Consider the following 16,936-nt stretch of genomic DNA (forward strand, 5'->3'; position numbering starts at 1 on the left):
TAGACTGAAAATTTCTTGAAGATTTTTCTTTGAAGAAATTTTTAAAGATGCTATCCATCACCGAAGGTAATCCAGTGGTGACTGACCTTATTACTAAGTGATGAAAGTATTGCAGTATTTATATATTTACAGTATCATAAACTGTGCATCAAAGGCAACTTCCTTCACTGTGATCTGTTGTTCACATTGACCTATAATGTGTACACCTTAAAATCAGGTCATTGTTGCTCACAGAATGATGGAAAAGATCAATTATTGCCTGGCTTCTTTATTAACAAAGGTAGCTCGTATTGCTGCCCCAGGACTGTGTGTGTGTACGAAACAACATTTGCTGTGAGTGTGTGAGTGACTCAGTCTAACTTGGTGGGTTTGTTGTGGGAAGTGAGTCTCTCAATATGTGAGAGAAATAGCTTTGGTAACAGAAAAGTGAGTGCTGTTAGTGCAGCCAGCTTACGTTAGTAAAGTAGTTAAGGGAAGAGAGCTGTAGTAAAGTAGAAACTGAGTTTGACTAAGTACTGGTGCTAGATCTTTTAAAATGTCATATTTTTGACATATATATTTTTTTAATATCACAGTTCTTCTGAGTTTTGACTAATGAGACTCTCTTCTCTAAGACCCTGGCATCTGTGCACACACTATAGTTCCCCTTCTAAACAAGTAGACCACCATCCCATTTTGCCAATCCAGAGACACTGTCACCGACCTCAATACAATGTTGCAAAGGCTTGTCAAGCAGGTCAACCTCACAACATCCAGAGCCCTGAGGAACTTGGGCCAAATCTTGTCCTCCCCAGCAGCCCTGCCACAGAGGAGTGGTTGCCCTCAGTGGAGGAGTACAAGTGTGGCACACCCAAAATGTATGGCCACTTTTGTGTTAATCTGTTAATTTCATTTATTTAATTTGCTTACCTGTGATTTCCAGCGACAAAGACTCAAAATATTTTTGGGAAACATGACCAATATTTGTGCTGATTTATTGGGCAACATGGACTATACAGAAGGACAGTAAAATTGGAGCAACACCTCAGGTGGAACTGTTGATTCCAGGGAAGATGCACCCCGGTTGCTTTAGGGGGGTGAATTTCCGCCCGCTAAACAGATGCAATCTGGAAGGCAAACCGAGTGCACTGCGTCTTCATTGCTCCTGAATGTTACCTGTATTTGCAGGTTAGTACTTGGTTAAAAATGATACCACTGTCTGTCATTTGGAGAAAATGTTATTCTGCATGCTACGTTTGTAAAGTTGCATTGTTTTACACTTGTGAGCAGCAGTCTGGAGACCTGCAGCAGCCTCAGCTAGGGGACAGGCTCTGCAGGCCGCTGGCAAATACGTCACGGTAACGTTGTGTGGTATTGTGGGTCGTATGCCCCGAGTGTGGTCTTGCAGGAGTGTCACTGCAGGTTTATTTGTTTTACATGATGAATATTTGTACTCCTACACACCTTACTGTTTAGAATAGAAATGTTTAAGATGTTTTGGCACTTTAAGTTTGAATGAGTATGAATGCCTCACATGTTATACGGGACTGTTTTATTTTCACAATGCTGTTAAGAATGTGTGATTAATTGCTTAGTTTCAGTATCCAGAACAGATACAGTGTCTACCGTAAATTGGAACAGCTAAAAGCATTGTTTTAAAATACAGTTGAGAATGACTGTAAGGTGCACTATAGACATGTAGTAGCTTTCCATTGCTTATGCAAGGGCAACTGTGTACTGTTATTCCACCTGCACAGAGAGGTTGTACATTGGAGATAGTGGAGTGTTGATGTGTGAACACATCTACTTCTATGTTTATAACTGTTGGAAATATGGACATATGTGAGTTGTAAAGACACTGGAACTGAAAGAAAGTAATGCATACATGAATGTTGTTAATGTTTATGGAAATCTGAAACAGATGCAATCTGGAAGGCAAACCGAGTGCACTGCGTCTTCATTGCTCCTGAATGTTACCTGTATTTGCAGGGATTTCATTTTTGTTATGGTGGCACCATCCCTGGGGCCCGTAACACAAGCATCTCAGAGTTCTGCACACGAGTGGGGAAGAGCACAGCATTCTATTACAAAGACAGATTGGTGCAGCATCTGCAGTGATTCAGATGCTGAGCATGAGTGTGAAATGATTTACTGGTTGATCAACATTCCTACTATTACCTATGTCCAAAGGCTGTGATCAGTGACCAAAAAGAATATAATCACAGATACATGTGGCAGAAAAAAGCTTCCACTTAAAGGTGTCTGAGCTTACCCTTATAGAGAGAGGGTGAGGAGTTTGGTCATTTAAAAATGGTCAGAGTAGAGCTGCTGCTCCTCTGCATTGAAAATAATGAGTTGAAGTGATCCAGCCTTGAGCTAGGGGGTGTCTAGGATGTTTTCTAGACACCTCCCTTTATGACCTATAATAGAACAAGTCCACCAGACCATATCTGTACATTTATACATGCTGTAGTACCATTTTGTGGAATATTTCAACTTACTGTACATCAATGGAATCTTCAGAACCCTAATTTTAATAATATGTAAAAAAGAAATCCATAGCAATTAAAAAAGAAATTAAAAGAAATTGAAAATTTCTTTTCCTCCTCCTGTCTCTCTACCCTCAGCCCCAACTAGTCACAGCAAATGACTGCCCCTCCCTGAGCCTGGTTCTACTGGAGGTTTCTTCCTGTTAAAAGGGAGTTTTTCCTTCCCACTGTCGCCAAATGCTTGCTCATAGGGGGTCGTTTCGACTGTTGGGTTTTCTCTGTATTATTGTGGGGTCTTTACCTACAATACAAACTGCCTTGAGGCAACTGTTTGTTGTGATTTGGCGCTATAGAGATGAAATTGAATTGAATTGAATTGAAAATCATTTTTTGTATTTATATATTTTGCTAGATACATAGTTGTAAATTCTAATGACAACGATAAAGTGCACGGAGTGCGTTTTGTTTTTTGTGCTTTTTACCCAATTTCTGCAAACCCGTCATAGGATGGATACAGTCCTCTGGGACATATTGAATGCATGATATGTAAGTGTAAATTCTCTGGTTTTATATGCAAAAAGAATTATTGGTTTAGCATATGTGGTTGCAATTACGAAATTGGGAGTGCCAGCGCTCTGGTTGGTCACAAAGGGCTACGTAAGGCATTTTGGGCATGTTCCTGCCAGGAGGTTACCAAGGCCAGACCTAGGACATGCTAGAGGTTTTGTCTGTCCACCTGGAAATGCCGGAGGTGGTGGCATGGAAAAAGGCGATCTGAGCATCTCTGCTTAGACTGCTAGTGATCCAAAGCAGTATAAGTGGATAGATGGATATCATAGATGGCCCTTGGCTTACTCCAGTAGTGTTTATACTCAGGTAGTCATCATACTTAATTAAACATTCACCAAATCTCCAACAACTTGTCCAGGGTTAGGATTAGGTTTGAGTTTAGTTTTATCCACAGAAACTAGAAGCTAATCAATGTCATATTTCAATATTTGACATTACATTTTTTCTGATAAATGATTCTCCACTTGGGTGTTGTGTGTTTTCTGTACATTGCCTTGGGTTTACTTCTCATGGTTAACTTTGAAATAGTCACCTTTGCCATTTCATCCCTTCTGACTAGGCAGAGGTACAGGAAAATATGTTCAAGAAATAAATCAATCGGTATTCAGAATTGGCTAGAGGGAGACACATATTTCTTTACATCTTCTATTCATCCTCCTACATCTGTCCAGGCTATTCAAAAACACTTGCTGACCCAGGTATATAATAGACCAGATAGATGTGCCATGGTCATGCCGCAGTCATTGGCCAGGGAGTCATCTAATTAGATGTGCTGAATTAAAAGTGGCTAGCGAAGATGTCTGTTAACAAGAGAAACTAAATATCCTTTGAATTTCCTGTCACCTTTCCTCTCAGTTCCCCCTATGTGAGCTTTGGCAGCCACAAAAAAATCTTTAGATCTTTAGCTCATTCTGACGGCTTCTACACATTCAGTACTGCAAGCAAGTGAACTCTAAAGAAACATAAAGTTATATACAATCCACATTCTGAATAGGGATATTCATTCTGGCAAAGTGCACCAACTGGTGAAGTGAGCAAAGCTACTTTGTGTTGAACTTACACCTCCAGGATGTTTCTTTCAGGTCATTAAACATGTTTTGCTGCCTAGTCTGAAATATGTTCATTAAGGGTAAAAACTGTTGGACCAGTCTGGATAGAGTCGGCCATCACACAGCCAGTAACTGGTTTTAAAATTCAGTGGAAATCTCTTCATGCTCCATAACTTCCAGTTTCTTACTGGGAGAATACTGAAACCAGAATAAAGCCAGGGCAGCAACACTGAAAAAATGAGAAAGTGAAAGCTGGGAAGCTAAGGTACAAGGCACGAAGACAATGAGGCAAATGACTAGTGAACAGCTGAGGCACCTACACTGTGGTGAGTGAAGAGAATAGGTGGGTCAGATAACACGGCTGGGGGGGAAAGGCAGTCCTAATTCTTTCATTTTAGTATGCATGACAAACTGTTGTTTACATTAACCTCAGTTATTTTGGTACGTTTTGCACAAGTGACGTGTAACACATTTTGGTAATTTTCACATCCTATTGCAAAATTGTGCAGTATTTATAGGGACTCTTAATTGAGTTACAACATACCGTGGTTTCCTTAAACAGGCCTAACTTTAAAAAAAACACAAAAAAACCCCCAAAACAAACAAACAATATATTACTCCATTTCTCTTTTAAAAATAAATTATCTCCAAAAGATTAATTGTGTTTCAAATCTGCTACATTATAAGGCCCAATTTGCTATTTTGCCCTCAAGACATTTGTTCAGTGCCGCTTCCTTTCCTCTGGTGGTAATTTGTCACTTTACAACTTTGTTCTTTTTGCCTTGATTCTCCACACACTGATGAACACTTAAACACCACCCCCACTGTTTCCAACATTTTCTCTACAAGTTTGACACTGTCAGATATTTGTTAGCTTCTCTCCTCCAGGCTTTGTCTGGAAATAGGAATTTATTGTCCACAAATAATGAGGTTAAATAAATGAGAGAATATGCAGATGGCAGAAATTAGCACCAGCTTTTTTGTTTGTGTTCAGAGATAGTTTTCAAATTGTGTGTTGGTGTGCATCTTGGTACTTTCAAAACTTATCTATGGTAAGTTCATAAATACATATGCAAAAAATAAAAAATAAATCAGACAGATTTCAGGCATGTCAAGCTTTCAGAAGAATGTTTATGAGAACCTATGGCTCTGATGGTGCATTACTTTTCCAAAGGCAAAAATTCTTACAACCGAATCCAAAAAACATCAATAAAATTATGTAGCCTCCTAACATCTACCAGGTTAGGTTAGTGTTAGTTTCATACCTAGTACCTTTTCATGTTGAACTTTCACCTTTATTGCATAATCAGATGTAAATCTTATAATAGAAGAACTGTGAGGCTGGAATACCTGGAGGTGAGCTGATTTTGAAAGGTAACTTCTAGTTTCTGAAACTGTGTTTGTTCAGCATGTGTCTAAAATGTTGCCTAACGTGACCTCTTGGTGGTTTGCTACTGACCTGGTGGATGAAAAGAGATTCATTGTTCCAGTGTTAGATAGTTGAGTTGTTAGCAACTTGTATACACAGTCATAGACTGTATACCCTTTAACCCCGTGAGGACTAAATCATCAGCAGTGACCCCAACCCTAATCCTAATGTTAACTTTAACCCTAGGCAATCAGAATATGCCTTTTTTTTTAATTAAAGTCTTTTCCTAAGTCTAAACAACAAGGTGCAAGGATACATACACCACTGTGCAAAAGCCTTGAACCACCCCTCATTTCTTTTGCTTCCAAGGAGCCAGACTTTCTCATAATTTTTCAAAGTGGTTTCGATCAATAGGTCTTCAGGTAGATCTGCTTCACAAAAAGCAACATCCATTTTTTTCATTTTGTTTTTTATATATTGTTTCTCATACAAGCTCAGGCTGATGAAAAAGAGGGCTATTGGTATTTTGGCTATGGGTATTTCCAAGGCATGACTTTACAGGTGTATAAATAGTGGTAAAACAGCATCAATGAGAATTATTCCAAAGGACACCTGGTGAAATGCAATAGTGCTTAATAGCTTATTTTTTTTATAATCTCACATTGTTTATTGTGTATAAATAACTGGATAGATCTAAATAATAAAATAAAAACAAAAGATTTTATGATGATTGAAAGGAAAGATTGCTGCAGTGTAGTAAGCCCCAGATGTTTCAAGAGCTTAATGCCTCCAGTGGTGCTTATAGTGTGTCACTCTATCGTGGGTATGTACAGGGCTGGGAGGGAATATGCGTGTACTCATCATAAAAACTATTTTGGTTTACTTTAAGCAAGCAAACAAGGGATTTTATTTTCTAGCAAGAAGCTAAGACTTAAATAGGAAGAAAAAAAGAAGCATTTTACTGTATATGTTTGTGTGACTATGTACTGTCAGGTAGTGGGGTAGCTCATGCTTCGTTATGCATAGTTCTGAGTGTAATGACTGGAATTTGTATGTGCACTGAGACATAATATGAAATCTTTTAACATGTGTATCTGTAAGGAAACAAGCTTAAAGATTTGTGCAGCAAAGAAAACAGCATTCTCTTAGGAGCCTCCGTTGACCTCCATCCTCTGTGCTTTTACTTGTCATTTACCCACCGCCTGCATCCAATTAAGTCTGAGATTCAGATCCTGATGTCACTGTAGATCCTGAAGTCTCTCTCTCTCTCTCTGTGTGTGCCTGTGTGTGTGTGTGTGTGTGTGTGTGTGTGTGTGTGTGTGTGTGTGTGTGTGTGTGTGTGTGTGTGTGTGTGTGTGTGTGTGTGTGTGAGTGTGTGTGAGAGAGAGAGAGAGCTTGTGCAATCAATCTGTTCAGTGTCTCTATCTAGACTTCATTAGACAGCGATTTCTAATTTGCATTGAATGCTGGCCAGACTGATGCTTCTAGTTAATGTCATCTTGCTCAATTATATTTATATGCTTCCTATATTACAATGAGATATTAAAATCTTTTGTAGCTCCGTGTATATGTCTGTGTGTACAGCCAGTCATGCCCAGTCATGACCAGTCATGACCACTGCAACCAGTAATGACTTCTTACGACAAAATACATTCATCAGGGTGCTGAACTCAAGGCCAATCGGGCAGCTAATGAAGCCTGCGGCGTAACAAGGAGCCGAGTAACAGTGACAAACTCTCACGGTGACTGACCTTGACAACTTTGTTCCAGCACGGGCTGCTTTCACATACACACATACACACTCCCAGCTCAGAAGACTCTCTCTCAAGTCAGAAAGCAGGTGTCAAGGAGATCTCCTCTTGCCACCTGGTTCAGTTGATATCATGGTTGCCCCTAAAGATCCAGCTCTAGCTGGCATGTGTATCCATGTCCTCTGACCTATGTCGATATTTACACAATCAAAGATCGAAAAAAGACATTCACACCGGATGCTATTCAGCTTGCATCTCCAAAATGTGATATTTGGTTGCAGTGTATAAATACCTGCTCAGCAGGTATGCTGCAGATAAAATCAGTACTTTATCAACAAAGCAATATAAATAGAGACTGAGATTAGCTGGCATGATGGTAGATCAAGGTCTACTCGTATCATAACTGATTGTTTGTTCACTTCCTGTATACATTCAGTTTTGTATGATGCAGGCCAGTCAAGTTCTTCCACACCAAACTTGCTCATCCATGTTTTTATGGACCTGCTTTGTGCACTGGTGTGCAGTCATGTTAGAACAGGAAGGCGCCATCTCCAAACTGTTCCCACAGTGTTCGGAGCATGAAATTGTCTAAAATGTCTTCCTTTCACTGGAACTAAGGAGGTGAGCCCAACAATTTTATTAATGAGCTTCATTCTATAAATACAAGATCTAGTGCATCACCCTTGCACTTACCCAGGGTTGAGTCTTTTGGAAAATTTAGTTTTTTTATACCGGCATTCTGGCATGGAATAGTCTTCCTTCAGAGTTGCATTTTATAAGAGATCTGACTCTTTTTATGAAAACTATAAAAAGGTACCTTTTGAAGAAAATTTCTATTTATTTTTCGTTTTTGTAACTTGTATGTTTTAGGTGTTTCTTTGGTGTTGTTGGTTGCTTTTGGGGACCACAATGGAAATAAGTGTTGTGCCAAGTTTTGTTTTTGTTTATGTTTGTGTGTTCTGGCATGACAAATCTGAATAAACTAAACTAAATTAAACTCCCGAAAAACAACCCCACACCATAATCCCCCCTTCACCAAACTTTACACTTGACACAATGCAGTCAGACAAGTACCGTTCTTCTGGCAACCGCCAATCATTTTATGTGGCCTCCCACTTCATGGCTGAGTTCTTGGCATTCCCATTGGGGTGGCTGTAGCTCAGGAGGTAGAGCAGGTCACCTACTGATCGGAAGGTCAGTGGTCCGATTCCTGGCTACTCCAGGCTGCGTGCCAATGTATCCTTGGGCAAGGTAGTTAACCCCAAGTTGCTCTCCGACGCAACCGTTAGAATGTGAATGTGTGTGAATGTTAGATAATTAAAAGCACTTAGCTTAGTTAATCATGGAAGTGCTTGTATGAATGGGTGTGCATGGGTAAATGTAAAACATGTTGTATAAGCGCTTGAGTGCTCAGACTGAGTAGAAAAGCACTATATAAGAACTAGTCCAGTTACCATTGGCTTTCACTTTGTTTATAACACTACTAACAGATGACTGTGGAATATTTAGTAGTGAGGAATTTCATGACCAGACTTATTGCACATGTGGCAACCTATCACGGTACCACGCTAGAATTTACTGAGCTCCTAAGAGTGACCCATTCTTTCACAAATGTTGGTAGAAGCAGTCTTGCATGGTTAGGCAGATGTTTCTTTTTTTTTTTACATCTGTGGCCATGTAAGTGATTGGAACACCTGAATCATCATGTTGCATAGCAGAGTCCCCAGGCTTGATATAAGACAGGTAAGAAATCTCACTTCAAAGTTTAGGAAGAAAAATCAGAGTTTTTAATTTTTGACTATGCATCTTTACACATAGTCAAAAGCTGTCACAGATGCAGTACAGCCCTGTCTCTTTTTGGACTTTATTAAGTATCTAACTCCCTCAGCTTGGACATTGAAATCGTCCTCACCCTGCCAGATCCATAGTACGAGAATCATGTGATAATTGACTACTCCTTTATGACATTAGTGCAGATTTCTGCCCAGTTTATTCACAGCAAGCAAGTAGATGTCAGAAAGTGCCTGATGTGGCCTCTGTATGAGAAAGGACAGCTTCAGACAGTGTCTTAATATCATTCTTCAACCACTGTAAGGACTTTATGTATGAAAAAATGAAACAGCTCAATGCCAGAAATGTCTTTGTTTATTTATTTTAGTGGTACAACCAACTTAAGAAGGTTGTACCACTTGAAATGGGGCAGCACGGTGGCATGGTGGTTACCACTGCTGCCACACAATAAGAAGGTCCTGGGTTCTAATCCATCATCTGGATGGGGACTTTCTGCATTGAGTTTGCATGTTCTCCGCATAGGGGGGGGGTCAGGCACTTTGTGCATTGGACAGTGGCCCTGGTGGACCAGTCACCAGCTAGGGGTTCACTGTTGTAGACTTTGCACCGGTCTGTCGTGTTGAACAGAGCTGTCTTGTGACAGACCAGTGCATAGTTGAAGATGCCAGTTTGGTCCTGATGAGAACATTATATCTGCTGTAGTGTTATGACATGTGCAGCTACTCAGTAGGTCAAAATGAGAAAGTAATTGGAAAGTGCATCTGCATTACAGGCTCTCTGCTCTCCTTTTGATCTTGGCCTTTCATTCCCGCTACCTTTCTCTTTGGCTTTGACGTGTCTTTTTTTTTTCTTTTTTGTCATCGTTTCTAGTGTTTCAGGTGCATTTGTTCAGCCTCGTCTCTGAACCTGCTCAATTTATCTAAAACCTTTCATGTTCTAAAGGAGTCACTGGCTTATGTCTTTTCACTTCAAAAGGTTCAACTACAATGACTCTGGCCTGGATTCTGTAAGAATTTATGATTTGTAAATATAATGATTCACATTTATAAAGCGGTAGCTGTTTAGAAGTGCATCAAATGTTAGCTCAAGGTTACTCATTCAGAAAACTGCAGAAATGTTACTTAGGTTTGAATGATTTTTCCCTGTGTTTTTTTTCTTTTCTTTTTTTTCCACTTTCATTTCAGATGTGTAGCCTATCTGTAAGGTTTAAGGCAGCCCATATGGATTAATCTGTCTACTTAAACATACAGACTGAAATGGTAAAAGGAACAAACAAAGCTTCATATGTCTTTCACCTGCTCCTGTGACCAAGTTAAAATCAATAGTTCACCTTTAACATGCATATCTTTGGACTGTGGGAGGACACTCTTGCACAGGTTGTAAAAAGGCAAATGATGCTGAAAAATGAAAATGGTGTAAATATAAACCTTTATCTGCCTGAGAACATAGTGCATTAGTGCATCTAAAAAAAGAGAACATTTTATGAATATTTATATTCATAATATTTTATTGTATATATTTAATATGTTATTTCATAATATTCATGTACGTCATTATACTTAAAATGAAATATTTCAAGCTTTTTTGGTTGAATTTTGATGATTATGGCTTACAACTCATGAAAATCGACCTCACATCTTTCATCTGAAAAGAGGACTTTTGACACTGCACAATAGTCCAGTTCTTTTTCCTGACCCCAGGTAAGAGGTTTCTGATGTTGTCTCTGGTTCAGGAGTGACTTAGGATATTGGGAATGCAACAGCTGTAGCTCCTCCTCAGGCTTAGCTGCTGACTGGCAGTTATTGTAAAGATGTTTAGATGCTGATGTGTAATGGATCTTTGCAGACACCCTATTCAATCCATGCCTTTGTCTCATCTATCACCAAACAGCTGGGCAAGGACTGACTTGTATTTTTTCCCCTTTTCTTTCTTTCTTTCTTTCTTTCTTTCTTTCTTTCTTTCTTTCTTTCTTTCTTTCTTTCTTTCTTTCTTTCGCGCACAATCATTAGCCTTATATTTACCTTGTTCATCAGCTTTTTTCTTTCAGTTTAATCTGTCTTGTGGTAAAAAGCTGTTTTGGCTGCAAATCCTTTCTTCACTGATGTAAAACTGTGTTAGCTGAACCATTGTGTTGTCTGTACTGACACCAAAGCAAATGATCCCAAGTGATTGACCTTGCACTTTCATCAATTTGCTATTCATTTAGAGACCAAAGGTTGGTCTGGGCCTCTGATAATTTGGTTCTCCTTGAAGTAATTATAATTCTATTGCCTCCTTTATTAGCTTTGTGCACTGCTGGTGTCTGATGTGTTCCAGTCATTGATGATAGAATCCAGACACCTTAAACAAAGAAAAGTACTCCATCCTTAGTATGCTTACCATTGTTGATCACACTTACATTACAGAGTCAGAGCATTAATTATAATGGGCCTTGTGGAGCAAGCAATTAAGCTGAAAGTCTTTAAATGAAATCTTGTTAGTTGCTGTTAAATTTAACCAATAAGCAGAGAAATATGTTGATTTCAGAGGAAAACAAAACAACGGTTGTATGTTTATATAATAATGCCAAAACAGGCCTGGTTCAGCCCCTTAGTTCAGTTCATCATCTGCTTGAAACAAGCCATTTTAGTTATCTTTAATTCAGCTTTCCTCTGTTTGGCGGGGCTTCTGTGGTCTGTGCCTGTGATGACCATATAGAGGCAAGAAGAAGAAAAACCTCAAGCCTGATCTTTTGGCTCACAGTTGGTACTTATACAGAATCTAAATGCTTCTTCTAACCTCTGAACTAAAAAAAGAGCCATGCACCATAGTTTATGCACCAGGCACTTTAAACTAAAGGGTATATTATATTTAGGGTGTGTGGGGGTGGGGAGGTCTACATTATTTTATCCCTGGTGGGGATAAAAATGTCTTCACCTCTCTGATTTTTAACATTGCATCTTGAAAGTAGCACAACAGCAATGTGTGTGTCGAAGGGCAGGTCTGTCCCAACTTTTCACTTAGCCACTAAAACTGCCGTTAAATAGCTGTTAAAATCTAAATGAGGAGATTCACAAAAAATATCCTAGAAATATTTCCACTGTGTGTGTGCTGACCACCAGTGTGATAGTTGACATCAGAATTCCCTACAAAGGTGAGTTGTGTAACTTTTGCTTTCACATTGTTAAGCCGCAGCTATGCACTGGCTTCTGTCTGCAACATCCTGCAGTTAGAAACTCTTGCTTTGAAGGGTGTCTGTGAAGAAATTACACACATGGCTTTTTGGCTTTGCAAGTAACGGTGCAGCTGCTGTGATTGGCTGATAAAGAGGAGCAGCTACACTCCTGTGTCAGGAGTCACATAACTGATAGTCACTGCATCATTCACATATCAGAACCCGTGCATGACGATGCAGAACATATTACAAAGCTGATTTTTGTATATTTATTTATACTTTCAAACTCCAAAGGTTGAACAGGAAAGATTAGATTCAGATCAGAAGTCAGATTAGCAGATGTGGTCCATCTCATTGGTCCAAACCTTATTCTGGAGCAGGAAAACAGGCATCTCATTTATTTTCTTTCCCTTTGGTTTATTGGGAGGGAGGAAGTCCCCCACATGGCAATGGTAAAGGAAACACTGGCAGCAGACCATGTACGCTAAAAAAGTAAAAAACAATGTTGAGCTAGTTTAACGACAAGGAGGACTTCTACCAACTATTGGTTTGGTTAATATTCTCTCACTTTACTGTATTTTGGATGAAATTCAACAATAAATTTAACATTGACAGTAGATTCTGAAAGCACCTTCACTTTATGTTGAATGCATCCATTTTTCCTTAAATAATAAATGTGAAGAAATCTCATCTGTGATTTTGCTTAACTGTACAAGCTCCTCTGTCTGATTGCTGCAGCTCTAATGACTTTCCACCCAGGCCTAACATGACGCTGTGAATCACAAAAGCAACTTAATGATGTTTGTCGGACTCATGTAATGGGAGTCGACACAGTCGGGGAACAAATCACGCTCCCGGTAAAAAGAGGACGATTGCCTCTATTCTGTTAAGAGTTCTCATCAGCATCGTCTGATCCACATGAAAACAATTCACTTACTGCAGACGTGCGAGACAACAAAACAGCTAATGAGAGAGTAAATGGAAGAAACATAGCTTTCACACAAGAGACGACGTGTCAGCGGAATCTGTGTTTTCTTCTTTTTTTTAAGATTAACAGGAAACTTGGAGGGTTTTAAATGCAAAGAGATTTAAATATGTTAAAAAGCTTGAATTGCTGTAAACTTAAGTCCCTGAGGACAACAGCACAGGAAAACAAAAAGGAGGATTCAGGGACACTGATTGGCCAGGTTCCCCCCTGATGTCGGGGTCAAGTCGAGCTCATCTTTGTGTTTGTGTCTCCCCCCTTCATTAAAAATCCATTACACTTGCGCTAATGGAGGCTTAATGAGGACAAGCCTGCTGGATCGTCCTTCATATGTGGCTCAGGGGAAACTAATCACTGCCTGATTCCCCCAATTGGGCTGTTTGGCAGGATGGGAAGAAAAAAGCAGACGGAGGAGATTCACAGATGCTTGTTTTGGTGATTGGCAGCACCCTCGCTCGCGGCTCTCCATCTGAAGACGAAGGTTCAAAAGGTGGGAACAGCACTGCTTGCTCAAGGTGAAATGCACTGACCTTGTAACCTGGATTTGAATTTCTTCTCTCTTACATGCTTTATATTTTCTTTTAAGTGGATAAAATTAGCTCATTTGGTGTATTAACATGCACACATGCAGTCGAGGTGCTTCAACCTTTCAAGCAATAACCTGCTGACTACAAGCATAATGAAATCAGCCCGCAGAAAATTTAGGAAACTCCTTGACTCGCCCCCCCACACTTTTTTGAATCCTGAAAGAAATGAGCTTTGTGATGAGTTGAACCTCCAGCTACTGATTTCCCGACCCTCTCCCATGAAATTTTGTGAAATGAGTACTATGGCTGGAAATGCAAATAACCCGCTGCTTGCACCAAAAGTGAGAGAAATCCATTTTCACACAGTGGGAACGTTCAGGTGAAGGAGACACAGCTGGAAAAGAGGAGGCTGATGCAGAAAAAGTTGAAAAGAATCATGTTGTAAGGTGAATCAGCAGAGACTTCCTGACAACTATGTAGGAAAAAGGAACAAAAGTTCTTAAAATTAGTCTTTTCCCTTGTATACTGGATGTGAATGGAAACATAATTATTGAGGGTACGATTCTGTTAAAAGTAACTGGTAACTCCAGCCATCAGATTAGCGCAAAGAGCACACTGTGTTTCTACAGTATGGGGATATGTAATTTCAGCTGAAGAAACCACCTGAATATCACTAGTGAGAGCTGCTCAGCAGTGTCTTCCTCAGAATGCTATCCTAAATCTTCTTGGCTCCTTGAAGGATTATCTGTGGATCTGGAGAAGCTTTGATGAAAAGCTGCAAGCTGTGACTCAATGAGACCACGGCCTTGACCTGTGACAGCCGGGGTCGGCCTTCAGATTAAGGTAAGAATAATTCTGAATCATGCAAGTGTTTGGTCAGTGGAGAGATCATGGTTAAAGAAAAGATTAATGAATTTATCAATAATGCTTTTTATCAATATTATACCCCAGTCATAAAGAACAGCTATTACATTTTAAATTTCATTCACTCACTTAAAGTGGACCATTGTGCTTTTTTCTGTAATATACATTATATACTGTTGCAGTGGTGGATGCTAATATTAAACATGGCAAGTTTCAAATAATGACGTCAGTGTCTTTATACTGTAAGCAATTCCTGTGAGCCAATAGTTCAGGATTGAGGCTGCTCTAAATTTTCAGTTTCAGGCATTTTTTTCTTTCTTTGAGTATATCAGTGAGAATAGATATAGATAACATTGTCTAAGCTTTGCTAAAAGAATCTCAAGTTGAAAAATTCAGGACATAATAATTGATATTGTTCCGCAATTTTCAAAACTATTCCAGTAAATTGTTGCCTATGCGTCCCTTTACTGTTGAAATAACCTGCTAATTGCACCACAATAATGACAAAACACTGACAGGTTTCTTTGGTAGCACTTTCTATTACAGCTCGGTAATAATGTGGTAATAAGGGGGTAATAATGGGGTAACAAGCTGGAAACAAAAGGTAATAATGGGGTAATATACAGGACATTATCATCCAATTACCAAGGTAATTACCAGCTAATATCCAAGTAATACCACTAGTAACAACAGCGAAAAAGCTGGAAACAGAAGGTAATAATGAGGAAATTTAACGGTTATTGCCATCCAATTATCAAGGTAATTACCAGCTAATATCAAGTAATACTGCTGGTAACAACAGCGGTTACAATTGAGTAATATTCCACTGAAATTTATGTAAATGGATCGTAAGGCCCCCAAAACTGATGGTAATGCTGTGGAAACAGAGATATGCCCATGAGGCTAAACCCTTTAGTAATAGTAGCTTAAAAATGTGGTAAAAATATTGTATGGAGATAGCAATAAGGAAGTAATGTTTATGCATTTAACTTTTCATAATTTTTAATAAATTGTAATAAACGCAAAATTATGAAGTAATATTGGCTAATGTTTTAACATAATAGGATGGTATTACCATGTTATAAGGCTTGAATTAATTATACCTTAGGTTCTCAGCATTCTGCTTTGCTTAATAGCCTAAATATTATGCTTAATGCTTTGGCTTATTAAATGGAAATATTTATGGTAATTTCTTTGTAATAAGAAGGAATCAGGGCTGCAAAATACAAAACCGACTGTTTCTATGCAATAACCTATTAAAGCAAACTACAAGAAGTGTGAGCATTATCTGGAAATAATGGTGGTAGGTTCTGTGTAATAAGCAAGAATCAGGCTTGTAAACTGACTGTATTTATTGCCAAGTTAATCACTGAATAAAACAAAAGTCAAGAGTTCTGATGATGAACTGGAAACACATGGAAAATGCTAAACTACCTGTTTGAAAAACATTAAGTATTAGATTTAAAAAAATAAACATGCATAAAACACTCATTAAAAGCTCGCTGGAAAATAACTGCATTGTATTTGTTTGAGGATCACAATATTAAGCATAGCTAAGAGGTCTATTTAAAATAGTTTTTGAAATTGCATAGGAGTGTAGAAGTCACAGCACATTTTATATCTGGATGACAATGGAATACATATTTTAAATGTCCAATACACAAAAACAAAATGCCATCTATCTATGCATTTTTTCCAGGGGAGCGGGACCCTGTCTCAGCTGTCATTTGCGGGAGATGGGCTACACATTGGACAGGTCACCAGTCTGTCATCGGGCTAATGCCGAGACGAACTATTCACATTTACAACTAGGGTCAATTTACACAGTCAGACCTAGAGCTAATCACCAATTTATCTAACCCCATGCATGACTGTGGGAGGAAGCCAGAGTAGCCAGAGAGAGCCCACACAGATCTGGAGATAACATACAAACTCCATGCAAAAAGGCTCCAGCCACAGGGGTGATGTTATTGTACTGGATGTATGGCTCTTATATCCTTGAAAAGGCGACCAAGGGGTCCATTTCTGTGTTGTCTACCCAGCCAGTAGTTCCACTCAATAAAATGTAGGATCTCTCTCAGTGACTTCTCAGTCATGTTGCCTCTGAAACGGTACACCTCTTGCTTAAAGGTTCTCCAGGACCTTTCTATATGCTGGGTATGTGCTCCTGTAGCAGGGTGAACAAAAAACCTCTGGTGATTGACTTGGTAGTGTATATACCCATGTTGCCTCAGTCTGCAGTAGGAACGCCAAGAGTCACTCAAAATTGTACTTGCAGGTCTAACATATCGCTGTATAATAGGAAGTAGTCTTTCAGAATTTCGTCTGCGAACAAATTTCAACACAGGCCTCCTTCTCCGTTGATTGACTTCCAACAATCCAAAAACCCAGCCTCTCCTGCACCAAGT

Source organism: Archocentrus centrarchus, unplaced genomic scaffold (genome assembly GCF_007364275.1).
Source record: "Archocentrus centrarchus isolate MPI-CPG fArcCen1 unplaced genomic scaffold, fArcCen1 scaffold_37_ctg1, whole genome shotgun sequence".
NCBI lineage: Eukaryota > Metazoa > Chordata > Actinopteri > Cichliformes > Cichlidae > Archocentrus > Archocentrus centrarchus.